Below are 6,654 nucleotides of genomic sequence, written 5' to 3' on the forward strand. Positions count from 1 at the left end.
CTCAAGAACACTGTGTTGATCTAAACCACAGCTACAAGAAAGATGTGGTTGACACAATTACCGCTAAAGGTATTAACCCTTTGAATGCCAACATTGCTGTGAGCGATCCTCAGAATATCCGCTACAAATGGCAGCATCGCTAACAGAGACTGCTCTTGTGGATCTCTTACAGCAACGATGGCACTCGAAAGGTTAATTCCATGTGTACATATACTTTTCCCACCTTGCATTGTGAATATTTTCATGGTGCATTCAAAAAATGTAACCAAAATGTTTAAATGTTTGGGTGTTAGAAGTTTAAGCAGACTGTGACTTTGATGATGATCAGATCACATTGTATGGCCCATTTATGCAGGGTTCACATACGTTTTCGAGCTTCTGTGTATAGGAAATGCCTTTGGGGTAGGAAAATGTTTCAATTTCTATATTTAATAAAGACATCACTTTTGTACATGTACTCATGTGTGATACCCTATGGAAATGGTAAATCTCCAATCGTATACATTAAGCTATTTCCAACCATTACATTCAGTAGTGAAAATGTTGGACTTTTGTATACCTATTAATTAAGTTTATACTTTGACTTTTAAAACCACTTAGAAGCATGATTTGATTTATAATGATGAAATATATATTTATATTTAGAACAAGGACTGTGTGTATTTTTATCACATTGCTAGAACAACCTTCAACATTATGCACTTGACTAATTGTAACATCCACTCTATAGAAAGTGCATTTAATCAACCGTCTTTCTGTTAAAAAGAATTAAATTAACACAAATGTAATGCCTGAATGTCACATCTTATGATTATGTTGCTTTACTTCTCTGCTGAGCATGAACAGCGTAGTTAAAAAACACATTTATCTACAACACATCTAATTAGGGAACTAGTGGCAAAAGAAAGCAACATATGCCCCATATTATACCTACAGTATATATTGTATCTATGGCAGGTACAATATAGAATTGTTGTTGTTTTATTTTTCATATAGGAATGACAGCAAAAGTTAATGGCTGAATATTAATCTAAACAGTTTATAAAATTAAGATTAGAAATAAAAGATCAAATGAATGCTAAATTTGTATGTATAACATTACCTTGGTAGTAATCACTTTTTATATGTGATTATACTAGGTTGTTTTTAATTAATCATAAGATGAGTAAAGATTTCTCCAGCTGGATATAAACAGTATATCAACCTATAGGAGACCACTACTTTGAAAAAGTGAACTGTACAGGTGTGTCCTCAATATTGCCAAATTGTATATGAACATGTATTGCAGAAATGCTATGCCACATCAGGCTGAGTACACCCGTATATATATATACGCATTCTGCTGTGATTCTCAATGTTATATAAGCACGCATCTGTACATAATGTAAAACCCATTAGTGGCATTCAGTTAGATAGTACTTTTATGAACAAACAGCTGAGAACTCTCTTGTGCAGTACAATTAACTGTTATCTTCCATTAAACATTCTGTTTTTCAGAACCATCTGTTCCTGGCCAAGACCAAATTGACAGGCATAGATGCAGCTGGAAGAGTGAATTAAATAGATTCAGGTCTTAGAGTGGTCAATGAGGAACATCGACTATAAGCTACCTAAATCCTTGCTCGGATAGGTTGAGTACCCCTATGATTAAAACTTATCAAAGCTTGGAGGGTTATAATTGGATTAATGGCACATGGCCAAATGTCTACAGCTGCAAAGCAGTTCTGTTTCCAGCATATGACTATCATTATCAGCATTTTTCTATGTATTTGTAATAAATAATCTCTTTCCGCAATCCCCCTGACTTCCAACACAACCGATCAGATCACTGGGATAATCTGCTACTGCCTGCTTGCACTGCTACTGAGCACAGTGAAATCATGTGCACTGGACAAACAATCTACATGCATGGTATGTGGTTTGTGGGTTTCAGGCTAATGATAGAGATACTGTATTAGAGAGCTGCAATGCACCAGCTCCCTTATCCAGAATTGTTGCGGCCAAATTGCATGAATTGCACTATGAATTTGCCGCATACACCTGTTTGCAAGCTTACATTAGATCAGGGCTGAGCAACACCGGCCCTCCAGATGTTAATGAACTACACATCCCAGGATGCTTTGCATTAGTTTTGCTATGTGGCCATGCTGAAACTGATGCAAGGCATGCTGAGATGTGTAGTTCATCAACATCTGGAGGGCCGGTGTTGCCCATCCCTGCATTAGATAGTACTTTATATTATTTTTCATTTTTGATTATTATTGTGTTCTTAAAAGTTTTATCACATATAATAGACCAGACTGGTATGGGAACAGAGAGGAGCAAATTAAGAGAGGAGGGGCCAGTGTACACAATCTGTGATCCTCCCTGCTGTATGCAGTGCAGTAAACTGTGCACAAATCTCCAGAAAAATGGGGCTCACCTTGTCCCCGGCAACTAATTTCCACTGCGCATGTACATGTCTCTAGGCACATGGCACCCAGAAATCTCTACTACGCATGAGCAAATCACCAGAAAGATTTCTGATTTTCTGAGTGATTTCTTCTGTAGCAGCATCATGGACAGGTTGTTAAAATGGCTGAAAATATTATTGGTAGTAATCTGCCCTGTATTTTGTATATGGATGACCAATGACAAATACAGTAATGTATTTGTCTTTAGTTTACAATGGCAAACAAAATATTTTTCCAGATTATCAATCAAGGCAAATTGAACCTTGGTGTTTTTTTTAATTTTCAAATTGAAATTAAAAAATAATGGCTTTGAGGCGCACACCACCGCACCCAGAGATACCTTGTTGACGAATTTGGCAGCTCTGAGTGCCACGTTGTCTCCGCAATATGACAGACAAGCACACACACTCTTCAACCTATTATATACAGTAGATAATAAATAATAATAAGAATTTTGTTGTATTGCAGATCTGCTCCATAGGCATAGAGCATACAGTATGGGGTAAATTTACTAAGATGGGCGTTCTATTAAAGTTGGGATGATGCTCTGGGCAGCCAATCAGATTCCATCTTGTATCTTGTAGAAGGTGCTAAATAAAAAAGTAGATTTAGATTGATTGCCCATAGCAACATCCCAACTGAAAGAAAACTCCTATCTTAGTAAAGAAACCCCTAAGTGTCTACTCTGCTAGAATATTGTTAGTCCTACAGGAGAAAGCATGCTAACCTACTTAACTTCTTTTCCTCTTCCTGTATTATTGTATACTACTATTGACTCTGGGTGCACTACCAACACTATAACGAGGTTATATATCAATACCTTCTCACATCACGCAGAACTGTTGGTCTGTTTTAGCTAGTAAATATAACACTAGCTTTTTTCCAACCAGTGCAGACCCAATCCAGCTTCGATATAACCTACTTAACTGCCAGCTTGTTTATTGTATTCTCTGCTAGAATAGGCATACCCGTAAGTGCATATGTAAGGGAATGACAGACCGCCTCTGGCTGCTTGCCACCCATATACAAATCCCTGTGTCATGCTTTACATAGTGCCTAATTCATGTTTGTACACACATACAATTGCAATTGTAATTTTCTAAACTATGGAATGGACCCCCATCTGAGTCATCACAAACTCAATTGCAATTGCATACAGATTCACATACTGTAGTTACCAAAGTTGGAACATACACGCCAGAAATGGTACTATGAGCATACTATGATCCTTGTCCTATCTTGGGGTAGATTAAAGAATTATTTTGCAGTAAATCTTGCTCACAAAAATGAACCTAGATTATCTACTGCAAAGTAGATTATCTACTGCAAGTAAAGACAAAATATTGTCTTTATTGAAGTCTAAATGAATTTAAAAAAAAAAAGTTTAGTCTCTCAAATAAAGTTTAACCGGGATGCTTGAAATGGCTTTATTCTTTAAAAAAAAAAAACTCAATTTTGATGGGTTTCCAATAGTTTATTTAATACTATTTCTTGATTTTTGGTTTCTGTATTTTGTAGGTTTTTTATATTTTTAAATCTTGCATTTCTGGTTCCTACTACACTTGTTAAAATAATATGGAAGCCCATTTTACTGTGTCAGAAAAATAAATAAGAGTCACTTAGATGGGGTGACTAAGGGTCCACATCATCATCCTGACAGGCGGCGGCTAAGGGTCACATGGGGAGCGGATTACATTGGGGGACACCCCGGGGTCGCTGGGCCTGTGACAGCAGCAGAGAGATGGGGGCCCCGGAGAGAATCAGCTGCATCGTGGCAGTGCCTGTACAGGTGCCCATACACGCTGTGATAGCAGCATGCAATGCAGGCATTTCATCGCACAATACAAAAAGTATGTGCTGCGCATACTTTTTGTACTGCCCGCGGATCGCATTGCATCGCATGCAAAACGCATGTGTTGTGATGCGATCCAGCCCATAATGCATCGCATTGCACGCTGCTATCGCAGCGTGTATGGGAGCCTTAAGAGGTTTATTGTTCTTTCCCACTGTCATTCAGAAACTCCATGCCTCCCAGGTGGCTTTCTTTTCCCATTTGACTCAGAAACACCTAAACACCTGATCTGTGCTCCTTAGCCAGCATGCATTAGGTGTTTTATTATTTTTTAACCCCCTATATGCCTTCCTGGACCAAAGAGGATGAGTTCTACAGAAGGGAGTGGTGATAATGAGGTTTTCCCTTTTTTTCAGCTATCATGGATTCTACTAGACAAGTGAACATGGGATAGACATGTATGTGTAAAAGTGTGAATTAAAGTTTTACTTTCATGGTGTGTGTATCCTGGCATTTCTTAAAATTTATTTACAGGGGAAGCATTCATACCAGTGTTCCCTTCAATGCCCCGGATGCTGGTACTTTCCAACATGCAATGGTGGCATCTCCTGGACTTGTAGTCATCCTATAAAAAAACAATATTATTTTTCAACCCAATGCTATCAACTCAGCCCCCACCCATAGCCCAGAAGTATCAGGGCAAGTCTTGGGTTTTAGCCAAGGCCTTGAGTGTCTTGGAAGGGCGGACCCATTTATTGTGTGTTACTCTTAAGTGCTTTGGCATTATTACCCTATAGTGGAACCCAGTGCTGTTTCTAAAAATAAAGGAGAACCCACACATTTATTTCCTGAATTTTGACACACAGAACCATCTCAAAGCTGTTTAAGGCGGGTGGACTACCAATTGTTTTCTGCTCTTCACTATTTTTTTACTTTTATTAACACTCACAATTACTTGCATATGTAATGACCTCGAACTCGCAAATTCTCAGGCTATTATTTTGCGAGTTGCGAGACAAACTGGCACCTTAAAAATGTGAGAAGGTACCATTTTGATCCCCCAAAACTATGTGGCCTATTACTTTTAGCTCTTTCTGTTACTTGGTCGAATATATTTAAAATAAATCTATATTGGTTCCTTGTTGTAATACTGCAAAATGTAAAATGCTTGAGGAGAGTGAATGCATTTAGTTATTTAGTCCAAACAAGTAATATATGGAATTGTTAATTTATCTTAATTGTAAATGTCAACAAGCTATTTTGCAGTCCAAGGATTCAAGGCTAAACATAATGTACCTAAACAAGTTGTCTCACTGATGATTAACATGAGACTAATTTGTTAAATGTGAGGTAATTAAAAAGTTCTTGAAGCCTCCTGGTAGCCCCGGAGGCCAGATAAGTATAAAAGCTTTTCAATAGGAGATTCATTACAGGTACAAATGAAAGACACAGTGACACTGTAAATCTACGGCATTGCAGACTTACAGTGTACATGTGCCGGTACTAATATTTATTTATCTCTTAGTTTTCTCCTCCTGCCTGTCCTGAAATGCTAAATGATAAATGACCTGACTTCTGAGCCACACAAAGAGTACAAAGCTGTTTAAATCTATGTGTAGGTTTAGACTCATCTTGGAAATGTCCATCTAGCATAAGATATGATTGACATTTTACTGCATATAGGGTCCCCATACCTATGAATGCTCCTATGTTAGTCTTACTTGTCTATGGAAGTTGCAAAATGTCATAAGTACCCAATGACTTGAAAATGTTATCACCCATTTGGTATTTTTCCTTTCAATAAGCTTTCACAAGTTCCACCTAAAATAATGCTCACATTCACTTTATGCATAAATGTAATATACTGTACATAAGAGTGAGGGGATATGGGGACTTCTATTTTATAATTCACCTTTATTCAGTGGGGGGGGGGTGTCTCTTATTGCAAGTTTGGCGGCTGTGCAGGCCAGCAAACTGCACGGCCACCAGACTCAGAACGCATTACATTCTGCCCTGTAGGTATAAAGCCCCCCATACACGGTCCGTTAATCGGATCCGTTGTGTGCTTAAACAGCACACATCGGATCGGATCGCATCCCTAGTGCATGCAGTGTGCATGCACTGCGATCCGATCCGATGTATAGCTAGTACAAAAAGTATGTGCAGCACATACTTTTTGTACCGTACTATGTGATGCGCGGGAGCACACATCGCATAGTACAGAACGGAGCCATACACAACGGACCGTGTATGGGCTCCTTAAAGCTTTTAGTAAATTTCTTGCAATGTGCCTTGAATTGTTTTTCTTCAAGGAAACCTACAGAGTAACTTTATCACATCTGATTGACTGAAATTTTTCTTTGCAAATGCTTTTGCTCCCTCTAGTAAAACAAACCCCATGCAAAGTGA

General features: G+C 38.3%; 1 long non-coding RNA gene across 1 annotated transcript; it reads left to right on the forward strand.

Moving 5' to 3' along the window:
• Window positions 1–1,500: 1,500 nt before the first annotated feature.
• On the forward strand, window positions 1,501–5,860 carry LOC146036646 (uncharacterized). Its single transcript, XR_014460895.1, has 3 exons — window positions 1,501–1,911; window positions 4,662–4,703; window positions 5,771–5,860. It is a non-coding gene; the product is annotated as an uncharacterized LOC146036646 (long non-coding RNA).
• Window positions 5,861–6,654: the final 794 nt, after the last annotated feature.

Source organism: Crinia signifera, chromosome 9, assembly GCF_055691185.1.
Source record: "Crinia signifera chromosome 9, ASM5569118v1, whole genome shotgun sequence".
Taxonomy (NCBI): Eukaryota; Metazoa; Chordata; class Amphibia; order Anura; family Myobatrachidae; genus Crinia; species Crinia signifera.